The sequence below is a fragment of the Pelecanus crispus genome, chromosome 15, assembly GCF_030463565.1.
Source record: "Pelecanus crispus isolate bPelCri1 chromosome 15, bPelCri1.pri, whole genome shotgun sequence".
NCBI lineage: Eukaryota > Metazoa > Chordata > Aves > Pelecaniformes > Pelecanidae > Pelecanus > Pelecanus crispus.
This window is the reverse complement of record NC_134657.1, coordinates 5,613,771-5,633,377: the sequence shown is the minus strand read 5'-3', so window position 1 is coordinate 5,633,377 and position 19,607 is coordinate 5,613,771. Positions and strand designations below refer to the sequence as shown.

The window sequence follows — 19,607 nt, the reverse complement described above, 5'->3', positions numbered from 1 at the left end:
TTTTTTTTTACACAGACATTCCTGTTAAACTCTTTAATACTTAGCATTTGCCAAATGAAAAACAAATATTTTAAAATATATAAAATTTGTGACTGGCAAGAGAGAGACTGCAGATGGGAAGAAGGGTTAAATGAGCGACAAAGCTGATGAGGAAGAATGGTAGAAATCCACTGGGCTATAGGCCAAGGAAGCAGTGCTATTTTTATTTTGTGAAAGCTATTAATAGGAGGTATGCACCTTCTTGAGAACTTGTATTAACCTTTCTTTGCAATAGCAACTCCATGGAGTAACTTCTTATAGTCTGTTTCTCCCATAAGTGATTATTGATACCAGTTTGGGGGTTTTTTTAAACAGCAAGTGCATTCCTAGAATTCAGTGGGATGATTATTTATACGTTTTACAGAAAACTGACACTGGAAGTAATTAATTTTTCACTTCAACTTTTGTAAATCAGTTGTAAAATCTTGTTTTCCCATGAGTAATATTTTCTGATTCCTTTCATGTTGTGTAATGAATAGAGAATTATATTTGTAAAAAATAAATAGTTTTTTAACAAGAGTGTCTTTTCATTTCTTTCAAAGATTGGCGGTTATTCTGGTTTTTTCCTGTCCTCTTGGTGAGTGAAGTTTTAACACTAGTTGTACAAAGAGGACAATGTTGAATTTTCTGCAGTGTGAAACCAGCAGTCTTAAATGTTCCCTCTGACTTTTTTTTTTTTTGTGTGTGTGTATCATCCAAACAAGGCCAGGACTTTGCAAAACAGAGGAGCAGCCAAAGCCCTTTTAAGGTGAGAAGATGCAGGGTCCTGAAACCGCCAGGCCTTAGGAAAGTCTCCACTGATCCACATTTACTCCCTGAGTGGCATTTCCATAGATACTATCACCATAGCACAGAGTTGCTTAATAACATAGACTTTATAATAGAGCTGCATTTTTACCTGTAATCCCTTCACAATCTGTGAGCTGAGATTATGCAGCTGAACTTCAAGAACGAGCTGTGCTGTGGCACTGGCGAGGAAGGCGTACGCGCGGTCCCAGCGCGGGGCCTGGCCTCCGGTTCAGCTGATGCCCAAATGCTCCTGTCCTGAACCAGCCACCTCCGCCTCGGTGAAAGGAAAGGCTCACCCAGCACCTCCCTTGCACGGAGAGAAGAGGCACAGCGTGCCCCGGGAAGGGGAGGAGGAGCACGGCAATCTCATCCCAGGGGAAGGCTTCACTTTGCTGGCAAGAGGAGGATATGAGGATTTAAATCAGATGTTTTCTTGCTGCAGTCTTGCTGATTCACAAATGCTAGTTCCCCTGAATGCAGTTGAAAGGGCACTGTTGTTCACAGACTTCTGGGTTTTCAGTGGATTCCCTGGGCTGCTAATGTAGCAGAGCATTTCTGTAGTACCAAGTGATGTGGGTCTTCTCCTTTTCAGCGTTCAAACCCTCTCCAGTGCTCCCATGGGTGTCCAGGTACATTGCTATGATGTGTGTATGATACTTTCTGATGCTGTTGGTGATGCTGAATTATCCAAGCGACCCATACATTTGAAGATGGTTGTGCAAGTGAAGAGATTTAACAGTCATGTCGTAGGGCTGGGACAATATTTTCCCATCCAGGTCAGAAATGGTTTCATTCTAGTTTAGAGAGAGTTTTGTGCTAGAGACCATTGCACATCACTGAAGAGAGATGCTCCAAGCAGTTACAGGACTCGGGAATCCTCCCCAAACACAGGGAGCAGAGGCAGTGGCAGTAAAAGCAGCAAAACTTAATGCTTTTTGAAACAATTTTTTTGGTGCTGTTCTTGACTTCTTTGGCCGCAGCTAAGGGCAATCCTTAGTAGGATTTGTGCCTCCCGTTCATTGCCTGCCTTAGAAGGGATTTGGTTTATTGCCTTCCTTTCCCCAAACAGATGACTGAAAATGTGGCCGTTGCCTAAAAAGAGGCAAGAAAGGAGGTGGAGGGGAGAGAGCGAAAAACAGTGCATTTCGGGAGCCAGAGTGATCCCGAAACAAGCTGCCTTGTGAAATGTCTGTGGGTAATGTGAATCGATCCAGTTCATTCCAGCTGCTCCCCCTGCAGAGAGCTGGCACGATGTCCTGTAGCAATGCAGCACCAGGTTCTCCTGCAAGCACCACCGCAGACTGTGCCAGGCCTGTGCCCTCAAGCTGCTCCCTGCGGCGGGACGTGTTGGCTCTCCTTTGACAGATTTCTCTACGCAGAGGAATTTCCCGCAGAAACTATGTCCCGGTGGCACTCTGACCAGACATCGCCTCATTTTTTCCTTAAACAGGGCTCCCTTGTAGGCATCTCCTTATCCGCAAAACAATCTGGCTCTTGTGTGAATGATGTTTGGCTCTGAGCAGCGTTGCTGTTGCTGAAATGAGACCTGCGCACAGACGCAAACTCTTAAGCGGGTTCTTTTCTGTAGATCCCGGCCTATTTTCAACGGGATTCAGGCATTTTTTTCATGCTTTGCTTTCCTTACGTGGGCACGTATTATGGGCTGGCACAGTACTCGGTGCATTTGAAGATTTGGGGAGGCTCCCCCCTGCTGCTCGCAGTGAGGAAGAGAGGGAGATGGTGAGCGGGGGCGGGTGGAATGGGAGCTCAAGTATATGTCTCTGGCTGAGCTGGGGGGGACTGGAGCTGCAGCCGGTACCAAGTTCAGCTTATTTCCCCACGTGAAGAAGGGAAACCTGGCATCAGATGCTAGGGAAAAGGGCAGCCTGCATTCAGGGAGAGGGAGGAAATAGGAGGAAGAGACCAAGTACTCTGCGTCCGTCTGAGGTGTGCATATCCCATTTGGGAATGTGCTCATGGGATAGACCTGACTGATGTTAAACAGCTTAATTTGAGAAAAGCAAAAAGTCCTCAGGAAAAGAGAGGGGAGAAAACACGGGCAGCTAGGATTCATCTGGCTGCATGGATCCTGCATCATCCCACAGTGTTCTAGGGAGCCAGTTTGGTAGTGATACGGCATCACGGCTGTGTGCCCTGCGGTGGGATTGCTTAGGGGTGGGAGGAGTCGGGACTCCTTCCTTGTGTTCCCAGCCCCCCCCAGGAATTGGGAATTGCTGGTCCATGGTTAGTGGAGAGAGCTGAAGGAGCCGGACTCTGCCACTGACTCACTGTGGGTGAGTCACGTTGCTTGAGTTCCCCTTTCCTCCTGCTCTGCAGCAATAGTAAATTAGCTGCCTCATGGGGATATGAAATGTTTGGAAGAGGCTGGAGGAATGGAGAGCTTTATCCTACAGCGTCCCTGTTGCGTGTATCAAGTCATGTTCGTCAAACAATATCAGCCAAAGCACTTGCCAGGAATGGCAGCAGTCAAAATCTTCTCAGCCCAAAGCCAGGGCCCATTCTTATTGCTGTTATCTGCTGCAAGCAGATGCTGCCTGGCATCTCCTTTCCCAACAGCAGTATTTTGACACGACCAAACTGTCTGACAAACAAACCACCCACATGCTGCAGTGTTTTGACTTGCAGAGGGACATTGCTGTCGATGCTTTTCCTGAGCTGCTCTGGGGAAGTACTTGGGTGTCTGTAACTGAAAAGGTGCCTGGGAGGCAGGGAGGCCAGCAGCAGAGGGTGCTGCTTGCTCACGCTGCAGGAGCTGGCAGGAACCACTTTTCCCAGCCCTGTCCTGCAAGGAGAGCTTTTGCTAGAGGCACAGACCAACACAGCTGGGCCTCTGACACCAACTCTGCTGCTGCTGCTCCTTGAGCCACACATGGCGCAGAGATGAGCACTGATCTGCTGTGGCACAGGGAGCTGTCTGCTCAGCCTGCTCCCCAGAGCTACTCCACCGCTCCTATTCCTGTATTATCCTGGTTGCTACCATTTTCCATTCATGGCCCCCCATCAAAAAGGCAAGGAACTCATTTTTCTGCTGCCCCACTCCCAGTGGCTTCTCATGCACAGACTGCACCCATGTGCTTAGCCCCGTACCTACAGGCTTGTGACGTACAGTGCAGTAAGGAAAGGAGTGTCATGATGTGTCCTTTTTACTGCAGACAGTTGTGTCGGCCAGTAAAGTTACCGTGATTTTAAGGGGTTGCTCCTGGCACATGCTCTCATTAAGAGGTAGTCATGTCTGTACTACACGTAGCTCAGAGGTAACTGGGCAACCAGCTGGTGTTGTAAGGGTTGCTCCAAATAGAATTGGAAGTTTGTAGAGTATCTTTCGCATCCAAGTGCTCCGGTTACATATATCCCATTCGTTAAGGCAGGCCACTTCACAAGCAGCACCCTATGCTGAAGCAGAAAGGCAAAGGAACAGTGACAGGTAACAGCAAGCCCCTGCTTTCCAGGTGAATGTAAAGCAAAATACCCAGATTCCACTTTGTTTCTGATAAAGGGTTCTGATAAACACCCTCATTTATTTGTTTTGCAGTTCTGAGATCTGAATTCACAAGAAGAGACTAACTAAAAGGAAGATGACTTTTTTTTTTCCCTGCTGTGGTGAGTTGACCCTGGCTGGATGCCGCTCACCAAGCTGCTCTATCACTCTCCTCCTCAGCTGGAGAGGGGAGAGAAAATATAATGAAAGTCTCGTGGGTTGAGATCAGGACAGGGAGAGATCACTCACCAGTTACCGTCATGGGCAAAACACACTCAACTTGGGGAAATTAGTTTAATTTCTTATCAATCAAATCAGAGTAGGGTAATGAGAAATAAACCCAAATCTTAAAACCACCTTCCCCCAAGCCCTCCCTTCTTTCCAGGCTTAACTTCACTACCAATTTTCTCCACAGAGGACGGGGAATGGGGGTTGTGGTCAGTTCATCACATGTCTCTGCCACTCCTTCCTCCTCAGGGGAGGGCTGCTCACACTCCTTCCCCTGCTCCAGCCTGGGGTCTCTCCCACGGAAGACTTCTCCAACGTGAGCCCTTCCCACGGGCTGCAGCTCTTCATGAACTGCTCTGTCGTGGGTCCCTCCCCCGGGGTGCAGCCCCTCAGGAGCAGCCTGCTCCAGCGTGGGTCCCCCGCGGGGTCCCCAGCCCTGCCACCAAACCTGCTCCAGCCTGGGCTCCTCTCCCCACGGGGCCACAGCTCCTGCCAGGAGCCTGCTCCAGCGCGGGCTTCCCACGGGGTCCCAGCCTCCTCCGGGCACATCCCCTGCTCCGGCGTGGGCTCCTCCCCGGGTGCAGGGGGATCTCTGCTCCCCGTGGGCCCCCATGGGTGCAGGGGGATCTTTGCTCCCCAGGTGCAGGGGGATCTCTGCTCCCCGTGGGCCCCCATGGGTGCAGGGCACAGCTGCCTCGCCATGGGCTGCACCGGGGGTGCAGGGGAATCTCTGCTCCGCGCCTGGAGCACCTCCTGCCTCTTCCTGCACTGACCTGGGGGCTGCAGGGCTGTTCCTCTCTCAGCTGCAGTTGCACAGGTTCTCCCCCACTTTTCAAATCTGTTACCCCAGAGGCGCTACCACTGTTGCTGCTGGGCTCAGCCTTGGCCAGCGGCAGGTCCATCTTGGAGCTGGCTTGTGTTGGCTCTGTTGGACATGGGGGAAGCTTCTAGCAGCTTCTCACAGAAGTCACCCCTGTAGCCATCCTGCTACCAAAACCTTGCCACGAGAACCTGCAAAGGGCCCCTTGGGGATGCCTTTTTTCCCCTCCTCCATCCCACTCCTTACTCCCTTTTCCACCACATTGAGCCATCTTCCAGCTGAGGAGGGCTTGTTGATTGTCCTCTAAGCAGGCTTGGCAGGATTTCTACCTCATGAGGCTGCTGTTTTAACAGTCTCTTTCTCTGTTCTGCGGCACACTGGGTTACTTTGGCTTTGTTGCTGTACATTACAGACGCTCATTGTTCACTGTCTGTTGCATTGTCTCCCTTAATTCCCACAGGCAGAGCCTGCATGCAGCACGTAGATGTTTCCGGGCAGAGTGTTTACTCTCTCGCTCTCCCCCTCTCCCCAGGGATAGAAAGCTGCATGTTTGCTGCCTGCCTGTCTTTATACACGCCCCCCCCCGCCCCCGAATACAAAGCAATAGGATCCCCTTTTTTGCTCTGGTCTACCAGCCTATTGCTGCAAGGTTAGTATCGGTCAGGCATAAAAGCACACCTACAAAGTCTGTATCAGCCTGAGAGTCCGTGCTCTTAAGAAGGATTTAGATGCTTAACTTCAGACATTCAAAAGGGACCCATTTTTCGGAAGGTGGGTGCTCATCCACTGCCAGACCCCATAGATCGATAATCTACAATACTGAATGCTGAGCACAAAAAAGGAGGCATGCCAAGTCATTCCCCCTCCCACCTCCCTTTTGATAATGTTAGCATAAATTCACAAGGATGAGAGCTGGAAAAGTCTCTTCTAATGTAGGCTCCATCCCCAGTCAGTTTTCCAAACAGGCTTAGAGGGATTCCACTGCAGGCAGTAAACACTGGCATTTGTCAGCCACCCCCCTCTGCCACTGTTTGCGCTGTTGTTTGAGATGTAGACAGTATTCAAAGCAAGTGATTGAAGATCAGCAATTCCTGCTTCTTAAGGAAGCAAGAAAGTCAAATATTAAGGAAATAAAAGGAGACAAGATTCCGTAGGAGCTGTGATCTCATCTGGCGAGAAGCCACCACAAAGCTGAAAAGTTCTGCTTCAGCACTTGTCACATCTGGTTTCCTCCAACTTCCCTGCTGCTCTTATACCTCCTCCACCCCATTTCTGCCTCGCACCGTGAAGAACAGGCATCTCTGTTAGAGCAGGAAACCCTTGCGCACCTGGAACTAGTGCACAAGAAAATGCGGGACTGTGAGAAGCCCTCAGACAAAGAAGCTGTCGTCTGGCGGTGGCAACGTGCTGCAAGGTGCCCAGGGAGAGATAAAGGGAAAGGGTCTCGGCGCTGACCGGTGCGGGGAGGCAGGTAACGCAACCGTGGTGGAGTTAGCCGAGCAGCTGAATTCACAGGCAGACTAAAGCCTGCTGCGTTTCCTGTGCAGTTCTCAGACATCATTCACAACTTTCTTGGCCTCAGTGATGACATGTCTCTGCTGCTGCAGAAGGTGCTCGTGCTGTGCTGACCATTTAATACACCCCGGGGAGCTGTGGCGATGCAGGCCAAGGAGAACCTGCTTTTGAGTCTCCACAAGCGAGATCTTGGGCTTAGGACCCCGAACCTGGGGTCACAGCAGATGGGCAGGAAAAGGTCTCAGGGTAAGAGGAAAGTCCCCCATCCACATCTCCAGGCATCGAGAGCTACTGTCAGCCAGCTAATTAACAGCTGCCTCCCCTCTGCCTTTCTAGATTATGAATCCACGCTAACCTTTGCCCCGCTCCCACCAGCCAGGCTCTCACGTTACAGCAGTCTCCCACCTTGGCAGTAACGAAACAAAGGATTTAAAGTAGGTGTACGTGAGTAGGTGCAGTAGATTGATTTACTGTAAAGGAGAATCTGGTCCACAGAGCTCCCATTCTAAGCAGTTTTGGAGTTTCCCTAGACAACAGTTTGGTTCGTCTTGCTCTCCAGCTAACATACTCCTGGCACACTCCTCTAACATCTTTGGCATCGGCAGAAGAGACAGGAGTGGATCTTCTGAACAGTGGAGATCCACCGGGAGAGCTCTCCACAAGCAAAGATGGATTCACACAGCAGTGTGCCGACAGAAAACACTGGAGCCAGTCTGCAGTGTCAGAATCCTTCCGCAGCTCCCTCAGAGCAATATTTACAGGGTCTCTGGGTGAGTACGGGCCCCCAAGGTTTGGCCAACTATCCAAGAACTGAACAGTAATCTGCAGGAAAAGCTAAAAGGGGAGATTTTTACAACACGCTTGGGGACTATTGCTGAAGGACTTCTGAAATTAGTGGGGAAAATTGACTTAAAAGGGAGCAGGACCAGGTCAAAGCAAAGTAGTTTTGAAAAAGCTACCCAAATATGTATCTATTTAAAATAAAACGCCTCCTATTTCTATCTTGCAGGGTGTGAAAGAACATATTTGTGCTGCATCTATAAACTCCCTGGTGTTTCTGGTCAGCTAGAGTAATAAATTTAATCTAATGTGAATGTGTTTTTTTAATGAACCACAATGGCTGGCATAGAGCAACTATTCCCCAAGGGCTTCAAAATATGCTTAGCAAGTTAGTGCCTCAGTCCTGCAAAGATATGAATGTACGTATCAACAACTTCTCATGTACGCATTGTCCCGTGGAGTTCACCAGAATTTCTTTCCCTGCATTGGCTGAAGTCCTCTTTCGGGATTTTTTTGACTGCGTGGCCTGAAAGGGGTGAGGAGGAGGGGAGCATTCAGCAGGTTAGCTACCACACCTTGGCCTTCACATTGCATTAATTTCTTCTGACTTCTTCTGGCAGTTCAGTGGGTTGGGCACGGGACCCTGCCCCGTTATATGTCACTGAATGTCCCGCTGTGAGCACCTCACCGAAGGAATAACCGAGCAGTGGGCAGCTTGTGGCCCCTGGGGACCACGCAATTTCATTTCATCCCATGTGCGGCTGCAGGAGTTTTTTCCTCGTAAGCACTGGTATAACTTAAGTTGTACATTAATGCGTGGCCCACGAAACGTGACAAAAAGCCTGTTCAGCTCTCAGCAGAGCATACCTCCTTCCGCCAGCCTCCCCAGAGATCCGGCACACGTATACACCCAGGAATCGCCTTCCTCACTACTCGCCTCCCCACTCCCTGAGGCGCGCAGCCAGGAGGAAAATGGCTGAGCATCCTGCCTAATTAAAAGGCAGGTAAAGAGAATGCTCTTGCACATTTATGGTTGAGCATCGTTTGAATTAAGGCCCTGTCCTGGAAACGAAGTTCGGCTGAGATGAAAGCAAAGTCCTCTGGAAATAGGGACATAAAAATGAGGACACACAAATTAACCCTGCTCTTTTTCTCACATGTGCCCCGAGACCATTAGCGATGAGAACTGGTTGAGGCCCAATGTCAACGTCCGAGCCCAAAAAACAATAACTTCAGCAGCATGCAGGGGCATTCGTTCCGTACTGACTCAGATGGCAGGCTGCCACCTCCTGAATCATTCATACCACTTCCTGCAGCTCTTAGGTGGTCCTTGGAGGTATCCCATGCAATACGGCTTGCTTAATTTACGACAATCCACTGGTTTATGGCTCCAAGCAGTATTGCTACAAACAGACTCTTTTTGTCCGGGAATACTGAAAAATGAATCATCTCAAAGAGACGTTACTGGGTCGAATTTGTCCAAAAAGTCGCTCTGTGAGAAAAAAAAAAAAAAAAAGACTGAAATGAACGGAATTGTATTTCCCTGACTTATTTTGGTAAACAAATCAGCTTTAAAAAAAAAGCAAACACACGCTGCCGGGAGTGTTTGCAGTGCAAATATTGCAACATTGCGTCAATGCATAAGGACGCCGAGGATGCAATTCCCTGCAAAGCGCCTCGATTGTCCACGGAGAGGAGCAGCGGCGTCGGGCCTGGAACCCGCTGCTCTCGGCAGCACGGGGCGACCCCAGCCCGCCCGCACCCAGCGCCGCCGCCCGCCCAGCGTGGGGCTCCGGCGGCCCCGGGGCGGCTCCGCTCGGGCCGTGCCGCAGCGGCAGCTCCCGCTCCCCCCGCCCCCGGGAACGACCGGCCCCGCTGCCGCTGCGCCCCCGGGCCCGCTCCGCTCCCGCCGCCGGCCCCGCCGCTTCCTCCGCGCCCCGCCCCGCTCCGCCCCCTCCCCGAGGGCGGCCGGTTGCCCGCGGCGCGGCGGGGCGGGCGGGGAGCGGAGCGGGCCGCGCCCCGGGCCAGGCCGGGGGCGGAGCGGGGCGGCCGCCGGGCGCTATTTGGGCCATGTGACGGGGCCGGGCCCCGCTTGCCGCGCCTGGCGCCGGGAGGAGCTGGGGCGCTGCGGCTCCAGCCGCCCCGCCGCGGCGGAGGAGAGGCGGCCGCTGCCCTCTCCGCGCTGCGCCGCTGCGCCGCGGCCCCGGGAGCAGCCTCCGGCGGGGCCCGGCCGCGCCGCTGCCATGTCCGGCCGGCAGCCTGGGGACGGTAGGAGCTGGCGGGGGCGGGCGCGCTGCGGGGCGGTGGGTGGGTGGGTGCCCGCGGCCCGGGCGGCCCCGCGGCGGCCCTTCCCCGGGGGGGCGGCGACCGGCCCGGCTCCGCGCCTCGGGCTGCCGCGGCCTCCGCCTCCCTCCCTCCCTCCCTCCCTCGGCGGAGGGGCCGCCGGTCCAGCGGGCGCGGAGGGGCTCCCCTCCCTGCTCCCCTCCCGGCTCCCCTCCCGCCCGTGCAAGCTGCCCGGAACCGGTGCCAGCTTTAAAAAAAAAAAACCAACAAAACCACCACCAAGCGCCAGGCTGGGGCGAGGCCAAGCTCTGTGAGCCGCCCGAGCAGCTCGAAGGCACTCGCAAACCCCGGCAGGCTCGGGCAGCGCTCCCGCGGCCGCTGCGGGGCTAGCGGGGCGGCGCGGGGGCTAGCGGGGCGATGGCGGGGCCTGAAGAGCCGCCAGCCCTGGCGAGGCTCCTGGAGCTGCGCTCGGGGTGCCGTGAGGCGGGCGGCTGGCAGAGGCCGGCCGGCGTGGCCGTGTGTGGATTTGGAAAGCAAACACTGATAATGTCAGCTCGGAGATCCTCAACTCGTTGAGGAAGTCGGGTTGTTTGTTCAGTGTCTGTGGTTACGGTGGTGGTCTCTGGGGCACACCTTACGAGGCCTAATTAATATGTCTGGTTTTTTACTACATAAACCTATGCCAATAGAATGGGAGCTTCTATAATCCTGTATCTGAAGTGCCCAGACTGTTGTTACGAGAAGAGATCGCTCTTGCTGTAGCCTTGTGCTGAAGCGTGCCGTTTGTGCTCCTTGCTACCTGACTGAGCAGTGGGCGGTCAGCGTGGGTGATGACTGGTGGTGGCCATGCCTGATTAGAAACCTATGAATTGTCTGAGCCCTTGCTCAAGATAAGGAAGTTTACAAAATGATTGTAAAAATGGGAGTTGCTACCTTGGAGAATGATCAGCTCTTTTTTTCCCTCATAGCGATGCAGGATGAATTTAAGCACCTTTTGTCCTAGAAGCAATCTTTGCTTTTCCCACCCCTCTAATGTCCGATTTCTGCACCAGATTCTGCATTGCAAAGCACGGTAGCATAGGCAGCATAGTCTTGCTGGGTGCAAGCTGACTGCTGATTTACTCGGACCAAACTATGTGGAGTTTCCAGTGGCTTGCAGTAAAAGAGATCTGGCTATAGGGTGGATGGGGTCAAAGTGGCTATCCCAGCCTATGAGGAAGGATATTTCTGCAATGAGTTGATCAGGGAACTACTGGGAATGCGATGGAGCCGTGCTGCTGTTTACAAAGTGAATGGCCATGCCGAGAAGCGCTTAACTGGCTTGTGGCGGAGCATCTTCCCCGGCCAACCAGTGGCTACTGTGCCTGCCTCCTCCCTGCTCGGGCAGCGGGTCATGGCTCTCGCTAGCTGTGAGGATGGATGCATAAAGCAGCAATTTATCCCTCTTCCCCCTTGAAGACATGGGATGCGCTTCAGCAGCATATTCCTCTGGGGGGCATGGTATTGTTGCAGTGCATCAGCAGCAGGCTTTTGCAGCCTCTCTCCTCTGCTTTGGAGGTTACTGAAGTGTGCTATAACGTGGTTGGAGTTTGTTTGTAAACTTGTTAGATACTTCTGAGATGTGGGTTTGTGTTCCTGGAACTGGCTAGCTGATCTGTGCTGCATTTGTGTGGAGTCAGTTCGCTGCTGCTAGATCCTGGATGTGGAAAATGTGCTCTGCTTGTTGCTCTCCTGTGTCTCTTTTTTTTTTTTTTTTTTCCTCCCCTGGCCACCTACATTTCGTTTCCTCAGAAAAAGTGAAAGCAGTCTGCAAGGGCTGCTTGTCTTGTCAAGTCTGTCTTGCAAGGGCTAATTAAGAATTCATGAAGTTACCGGAATTAAAAATCTGTAGCTAGTGAGCCAGTCCGGACACTGTGTATGCCAGGCTTTGTGAATGAGCGCAGGCTGTGCTGACAGTTAATCTTCCAAGTCACAATGTAGTTTTTGAAGAATCGAAGATGTGGAAGGGAATATGCTCTGTGGCCAACTGAGGCTTGTGTCTCAGTCAAATTTTGTGGCTGGTGCCACTGAATACACTGGAATTGGCACCTGATAGGCTAGCTCTGATAGGCCGATGCAAGTTATGCTTATAGTTTTGGGCTGTAGTAGACATGTACTGACTGAGTCTGGAGTCAGGGCTTGTGTTGACAAGGGGAGGGGAGGATTAGCTGGTGTTGGCAGGGAGCATCAATGAGATGACCTCAGCTGGGTTGTGCTTATCTTCATGTCCTGTGGAAAGAGGCTTGTACATCTACTAACCAGTAGAGTGATGTAGTATTATAGCAGTGGAGAAACAGCTTACTAGACCTGCAGGGATTATACTAACAAGCTCTGTTTTGGTATGAGTTTCCCTAACCTTAACTCTGCCAAAGACCGGTGTATGTGGCTGGCTGTGAAATTGCTGCCCTGCTCCTCTATATTTGCAGGCATGTATTGTGACTTAGCAAGTGAAGTTGCTGATACAAGTTAGATGCTGGTTGCTTCCAGACAAAGCTGTGTAATGCCTGCAGAACAGAAGTGAGTAAGTGTCTGAGAACCAAGGTTACGGAACTGCAGTCACTGGACTGCTGTGCTGGTGGTCATTGCAGAATGGATTGATGTCAGGGTGTTGACTCACTTCCAGTTACTGCATTGCTCTGAACAACAACAAAAAATCTTCCCTTGAGTTACTCCATGTGAGTAACTGCTACAGGTACCACTGTTTCAATAAATAATTGCTGGAGGCAGGGGGCAGTGGGGAATGAGTGCAGTTGTCCTCAGCAAAGATGGGTTACGTGCTCCAGGAGATGGCCAAACGCACTCTGCTGAGTGTGAGAAAACCTAGCTTACAAGTACTAGTTTCCAAGCACACGGTGGGGAAAAAGTGCCACTGTTAACTGTGTTTCCCCAGGGACTACTAAAGCAGTGTCATGTCTTGAAAAGAAGTAGGGAAGGGGTTGTTCATAGGTTTCCTTTTAACTCTGTACTGCTCTGCCCTCATAGGTAATGCTTTGGAAGCTCCTGGGCTAAAGTAAATGGTCTGTTGCATTGATCAGAAAAATCTCTTCCAGGCGATCATACTTTGGGTGAAGTGGTATCAAGCCTAGAATAAATATATAATCGATCTGTCTTGGAAAGATCTAGCAGTCTTGTTGGGCAACTAAGTATGATAGGAGACTGAAAGACACTCACTTCTTGTGCAAGGCAGGATGCCTTCCTAGAGGAATTACAGTGAGTTCTAGAAATTAAGTATAATGTATAAATGTAGTGATGAGTGTGACCGAGATGCAGCCTTGTCTTACACATGGGAGGAGAGCAGTGCAGACCAAGTTGTCTGAAGGATGTGAGCATGCTGCTGGAAACCAGGATGTCTGGTTTGGTGCATACCATTGGGAGAACTTGTATGATGTTCCTGTGCGTCTGCTTCTGCTTGCCTCACAGCTGGGAGGTCAAGAACAATCTGTTATCTACCCTGATCCTTCCAGCAGCGGACAGACTGAAATACTTAGCTTCTGCTGTGTCTCTGCGCAAACAGCTTCACGTAAATGTCACAAGGAAAAAGTTTGAGAGCAAGAGAATGGATGTCTGTCAGTCTTGCTCTTTCACTGACTTTCTTTTGTCCTAGTCATCTTCCCTGATAAACTTGCAGCTCTGTAGTAAACAGTCAACTGCATGTGTTGCCAGCGTTGTTAGGTATATGTTTGTTTGGCAATTCTTTCCTGACTTAGTTGCAGGAATTGATGTTCTTGGCGGCAGTGAAATCTTCCTCCCATTCAGCGATTGGAATAACTGACCAAGTACCAAAGTGCTAACAAATCCCTGTACATCTTCGTGGGCAAGGCTTGACTTCCCTCCCTTGCAGTCAGTCCAGCTGGCTGCTGCTTTTCCTTCTTGAAATATGAAGGTTTCTTTATGTCAACCAAAATGTCCCTTGCAAATGCATCCTATTATGGGTGATTTAAAAGCCAGCAAATTTCTAATAGTGACTTCTTAGCTAGTCACTAGACAATCTGTCACTGTCTGCCTGAAACAGGGATACAGTGTGATCTCAAAACAAACCTGTCCAAGCTCTTGAAGGAGGCTGCGCTAGTATGGTTTTGATCCTGAAGAGGCTCAGGAGTTACTGATGCTCCGGAGTTGCCCATCTGGAAACTGTGTGATTAAGGAGTGTTTTTATAGAGCAAATGTGATTTAAATCTTCATTCTGGGTGTTAACTGGGTACGGGAGCTGTTTTCTTTTGTAGCTGTGGGGTGGCACAAGCTGCCTCAACTCTGTGTAGTGTTTAAGGGAGAGAGATACAGCAGACTTTCCCTAGTAAAATAGATTTGGTGCGAGCCGGATACTGAGGTCCCCCACCAGCATGTAAAGGTAGTGAGTAAGGGGTACTGACAGAACAGTCAGCTGAACCATGAATAATGTCATACTCTTGAGCTGAAATTGAGTAAAATTTAAACTGTCCCAGCCCAGTGGACTGCCTGGGTACTGCAGGCTGCCTGTGCAGTGGTCCCTTTTTTGGAAAGAGTACAGAGGGAAGAACAACTCCTTAGCATGTTAACTACATCTGAGCTCTGAGCCTGGACCACTGGGATGAGCAGATGCATGTGCTGACTAGTGAGATGGGTGTTTGGTGCTGTCTCATGGCTGCTGGGGACAGTTCTTTTTGTCACATGTTGTCATGCTTGGGCTTAAGGTCCAGAGCTTTCCAGGCCAGCTGGTGCCTGTGGCAATCTGACAGTACTGTGTGTGCCCCAGGGAGCGTGGTTTAGAGGGACGAGTGTAGGGCTGCAAGCCAGGGACAGCTGTGGGCTAATCCTTTCTATACATCTGACTTGATGTGTGGCCTTGCTTCAATCACTCAACATTTGGCTTTAGGGTTTTTAAAAAGGGAGAAAGTAAAGCTAATGCTGTTTTTGTCTGATCACCTTTGGCAGGGATGGATACTGATACCAGGTTTTATTTAAAGGGCTCTAGCCTGTGGTTCATCAAAGCAGTTGGAATAGAAGAGACTCACGATGCAGGGATTTCTGTCAGTGGGGTGGAAAAGGTGGGAAATGTCTTTTCTGTCCACAGTATGGAAGTGCCACAGCTAGGAGCGGGGGGCTTAGCATGCCATCAACTTTCTAGTGTTTCAATCATGTGGTAGATGTCTTGCTGTCCTCCCTTCTGGTTTTATGTGTTATGCTTAAGCAGCATTGAACTTCGGCTTCAAAGGCTTTTGGGTTAACGTTTTCCTGATCTTAATAGAGAAACAGCCATCTACCCTTGCCTTATCTTTATTTCCTTAACCCTGGAGAGTCTTGTCCACTAACATTTTCTTGTCTTACGGCTCTGCTAGTTTTTCTTTTTCTAGAACATGGGAAGACAGACTTCAAACTGAAGCAGTGCTGTTACTGTACAATAGTGAGGCTTTTAACTTGCAAAACTTTCCTTGGGAGGAGAAAGCTTTTTACTTGGGGGGGGGGGGGGGGGGGGGGGAGAACAAACCCCAAACCAACAACAAAACCAATGAAAAAAAAAATGCCAATCAAAGTGAAAAAACACCACCATCTGTCTGATTTCAAAGTGAGAGCAACAGCTTTTGACTTGAGAGCTTTGGGGCAGAAGGTGGTAATGTCTGAATGGAGTTACCAAACATGGGCTTTTTCTTTTAGCCTGGGAGGGGAATTTGATGAAGCTTGTAAGTCAGAGCAGCTGTGTAGATGTTAGTTTCAAACTGCTTTCTTTGGATAGCTGGTATGTTATCAAGTCAGGAATCTGTCCTGAGGAGATCCCAGATGGGGCCTTGACACCATAAATGTACAAAGGCACTTGGTTGCACAAAAACTGCAGAAACAACTTGGTTCTAAAGAACATGAACCACAGATGGTAAACAGCCAAGAAAAGCAAGCAAGGAGTAAGGCCAAGCCGTTGTCTACATGAGAAGGCTACATTGGTCTCGGATGTTTAGAAATTCTTAGTTTAAACTTTTGAGAACTTCGCTGTGGATAACTTATGGTTTGAATGGCCTTCTGGAAGTTAAACTCTACATTAAGCAAAGATGTGAAAAATGCCTGGGTTCCAACTACAGTGTTTGGAGCCTTGAAGGAAGTCCTGGAGTTTGCCAAAGTGCAGTTCTTGCCTAGATACCCCAATTCATTGTCATATGGTGCTTCAAGATCCCTGGGCCTGTAGTGGTGTAGCCTAGTGAGCTGTGCTGCAATGAAAGAAGCATTGCTTCTCAGTGAGAAGAGAATAATGACCCCTGAAATGCTTCCAAACAATAGTCTTTGGTCCCTACTCTGGAGGAATTGAGACACTGGGGGTGTGGGATGGATGGGGTTGGTGCTGTGTTCTCAGCAGTTCTACATGGGGCCTATCTCTGATAGACAGTCTCCCCATGCTATTTAAAGGCTAAGCTGGTCATGTTATTGAACTTAGACAATGAAGGAAGGATTGCTTTGTTCTGTACTAATCCCAGGGCACTAGTACATGTGGGACTTGAAGTTTCAAGTGGTGCCCATAAAAAGAAATACCTATAACTTTTATGGACCAGCTGGTAAGGGGTAAGCTGAACTGGGAGAATTAGCATTTATGTCCTAGTTCCTATGAACTGTTGAACAGCTGCAGAAGGAACCTGTTGACACTTGTGCTGAAAAGAGGTTTGGGGCCTGTGTGAATCCAGAAAGTACCTGGCTTGACTCCTGTGTGCAGGAATGTAGTTGCTTGGACTTTCTGTTCTGGGGTTATATGATAGGCATGAGCTGCTGCAGGCTGTGCTGTGTTGTTACCCTACAGCTTGCTGTCAAGGTTCTGCACTGCTGGCTTGAACACTTGGCTTCCTTGCCTGATGTCCCACACAGTTTCACTGCTAATGTTCTGGGGTTTTCCATGTGGCATGTTGTGCACTTCCAGCTGGAACAAAATAGACCTGGGGGTGGAAGTGAATCGATCTAATGAACATGTTTCATATTTTTGTGAGCCAGGGCATTGCTTTCCTCCTTATTACCTCACAGCTTTTTTGGGGTGCTGTGTGTCGCTCTTGCAACAAGGATCAGACGGGCAGTTGCAAGTGGCTTCAGCCTCAGACTTGACTCTGGTAGTGATTCAGGCACATGCATCTCTTGGATCTTTCTAGCACAGTTAGTTTGCAGCCTAAGAGGAAAAGGGCAGAAGGGCTGCACACATGGCACTGATTCCAGCAGGATATTGCTGTAAGGTTAGTTATGTGGCACACTGTCTTAGCGTACAGCTGCTGTGTAGAAGTTTAAAAGGGGCAGCTAATCTGCTGTGAAGCAGCTGTGAACTGGTGAAAATCTAGTGAAGGCAGACCAGCATGGCAATATGCTACTGCTTTTCCAAGTTGTGGGTTTGACTTTCTGTATGTTGGGATGGGGAGAAGAAGAAAGGGCAAAGTGTGTATCTTATGTTTATTAATATGGACCCATTTCAGTGGCTGAGGTTCATCCTGGAATTTGGTTACTGTAGTTTGTTCTCAATATCTGCCTTAGTTAATTGACCTTGAGATGATCTACTCAAGGACCAACAAGCTGCAAAATAGTTTAACTTTCTAAACTTAGTGTTTGTAAGAAGCAGCTTTTGAAGAAACTGAGAGCTTTCCTGGAAGGTTCACTCTACATATTCCCCAGTTGAATCTTTCCTGTTTTATCAAGGTACTGGTGTTCCTCATGTGCTTCTGATCCTCTGGGTATGAGGCATGCCAAGTGGCTGTAAGATGTTGCCTTCCAGTGAGATTGTTGAAGGGGCACGTCATATGTGCCCACACAGGCCCAAATCTGCACTTCTGGCATGAATAACATTCAATCTTGAGGCTTTATCTGATTACTCAGATAACGCCTGGTGTGTGGACACTGAACTGGATTTGCAAGAGGCACAGCTTTGTGTGTCCACACTTTAAGTGGGAGGGGACACCTGACTAAAGAGAGCCTGGAAGGAGCAATAACCCACATCTGCAGGCAGGGTGAGATTGTGCAACTACACCCCTGCTTGCTCCATAGCCAGAGTAGCGCACTGTTTTACTAGGGGAAACTTGCCAAGTATGCTGTGTCACTCCAGGGTGGCAGATATGTCCAGATGTTTGCCTACAAGAAACTCCAGTGAATCTACTGCTTCACTGAGCTTACTAGTTTTGGAAGAGGAGAATCTTTGTTGCTAGGTGTACTTGCATACATAGTTGGTGGTATTTTTTCTGTAAGGACTTTCTGCTGTACGTGTTTTCTCCAAAAAGGAATTTGGCTGTGACTCATGAGGTGCCTTCAATCTTTGCCCCTTGATGTAGGGATATGGTTGTAAGTGCATGCTGGCATTCCCTTCCCAGCCAGATCCTCCTAGGTAGGACAGCTCAGCTTGCTGCTGTGGGCACAACCATGTGGCAGCACATGAACAGTGGGGGTAAACAGAATTTCCATTGACTGCACATTGCTGATGGGATATGTGCAGTGTCCCCTAAGCTTAGTAGGCAGAAGCAGGTTTGGGCTTTAGACCAGAGGGGTGGCATGGCTTTTGGTATGTATCTAGGAACATACAAGAGCAAGATAAGATAATGGCTTATCCTCAGCTGGGCTGTGTTTTATGGTATAAGTGTAGCAGTACTTTTCTGTGAAAATGGAGAAAGAAGGCTGTTACTGGTTTTGCTATTTCTAGTAAGAAACAAGAATTGAATGGCTCTTTAAGCGGGAAGAGATTTCTTCTTGCAGGTAAGACCTTAGTGGGCACTGGGGAGCAGTGTGCTGTAGACCATATATTAAGACTGATGACAAATGCCCCTGTGTGTTTGAAATAAGAGAATGGTTTTCAAGCTTATGGTCATTAAGGTGAAGAGGAAGGATAGGGTATTATAACCAGTACTTGTTTGGAGGCATGTGCTTTTATGTTATTTGGATTAGGCTGTCTTCAATCCTTCAAAAAATGCCAGCCAATCCCCAGTCTAGACTGTTCTTGAAAGAACACCTGGCCTCACAGGGATCTCCATTTCAAGGTGCAAAATAGTACAGCAGAGGGCTCATCAGTGACTTTACTGTTGAGATGGCTTTTGTGCTAATGCAGTGTTCAATATACTCTTAAATCTTGTTTTGGCATGTCCAAGATGCCCACAAAACAAGCTTGCCATGGAAATGGTGTGTGAGCCAGGGCTGTGGTGCTGAAAAAGCATCAGCTGAATCCTGTCCTTGGGCCTGAGTGGACAAAGCAGATGGCCCAGCAGGTGGCAGGCTGGCAGCAGCCAAGGAGATGGCTTCGCAGGCTGCTGCACGTAACCCCTTTTTTTGCTTGCAAGCCCGGTAGAAAAGCTGGGCAGTCCAATTAATACATGCCTAGATTCATTTATCCAGGGTGAATATCTCTGTAGCCAGCTTTTGCAAGTCCCAGTATGGTATCACCAAAGCATTGGGATTATGTGTAGGGGATGGGTGTGTAGGGTGACTTCAGCTTACACTTTGAGTATTAGAAGTAGTAGTGTAATGAATTGACTGCAGAAATAAAACTGTGAGGTAAGGGGTTTTTTTCTGCTGTGAGGTTTTTAAGGGAGGAAAATACTGTTGGATGTGGTGGCTTTAATATTTCAGGCATTAGATTTTCTAGACAGTTTACATCTATTCCATGTTTGGGAGGTTGTGGTGCACTGAATGGTGGGTGGCAGT

The 19,607-nt window shown here is 49.5% G+C and overlaps 1 protein-coding gene across 1 annotated transcript in view; it reads left to right on the top strand.

The window, feature by feature from the left end:
• The first annotated feature begins 9,900 nt into the window (after positions 1–9,900).
• Positions 9,901–19,607, top strand: part of SPSB1 (splA/ryanodine receptor domain and SOCS box containing 1) — a 38,735-nt gene continuing 29,028 nt past the window's right edge. The window contains exon 1 of the mRNA XM_075721601.1: positions 9,901–9,938. The gene's annotated coding sequence lies outside the window, so the exon portion shown is untranslated. The remainder of the gene's footprint in view (positions 9,939–19,607) is intronic.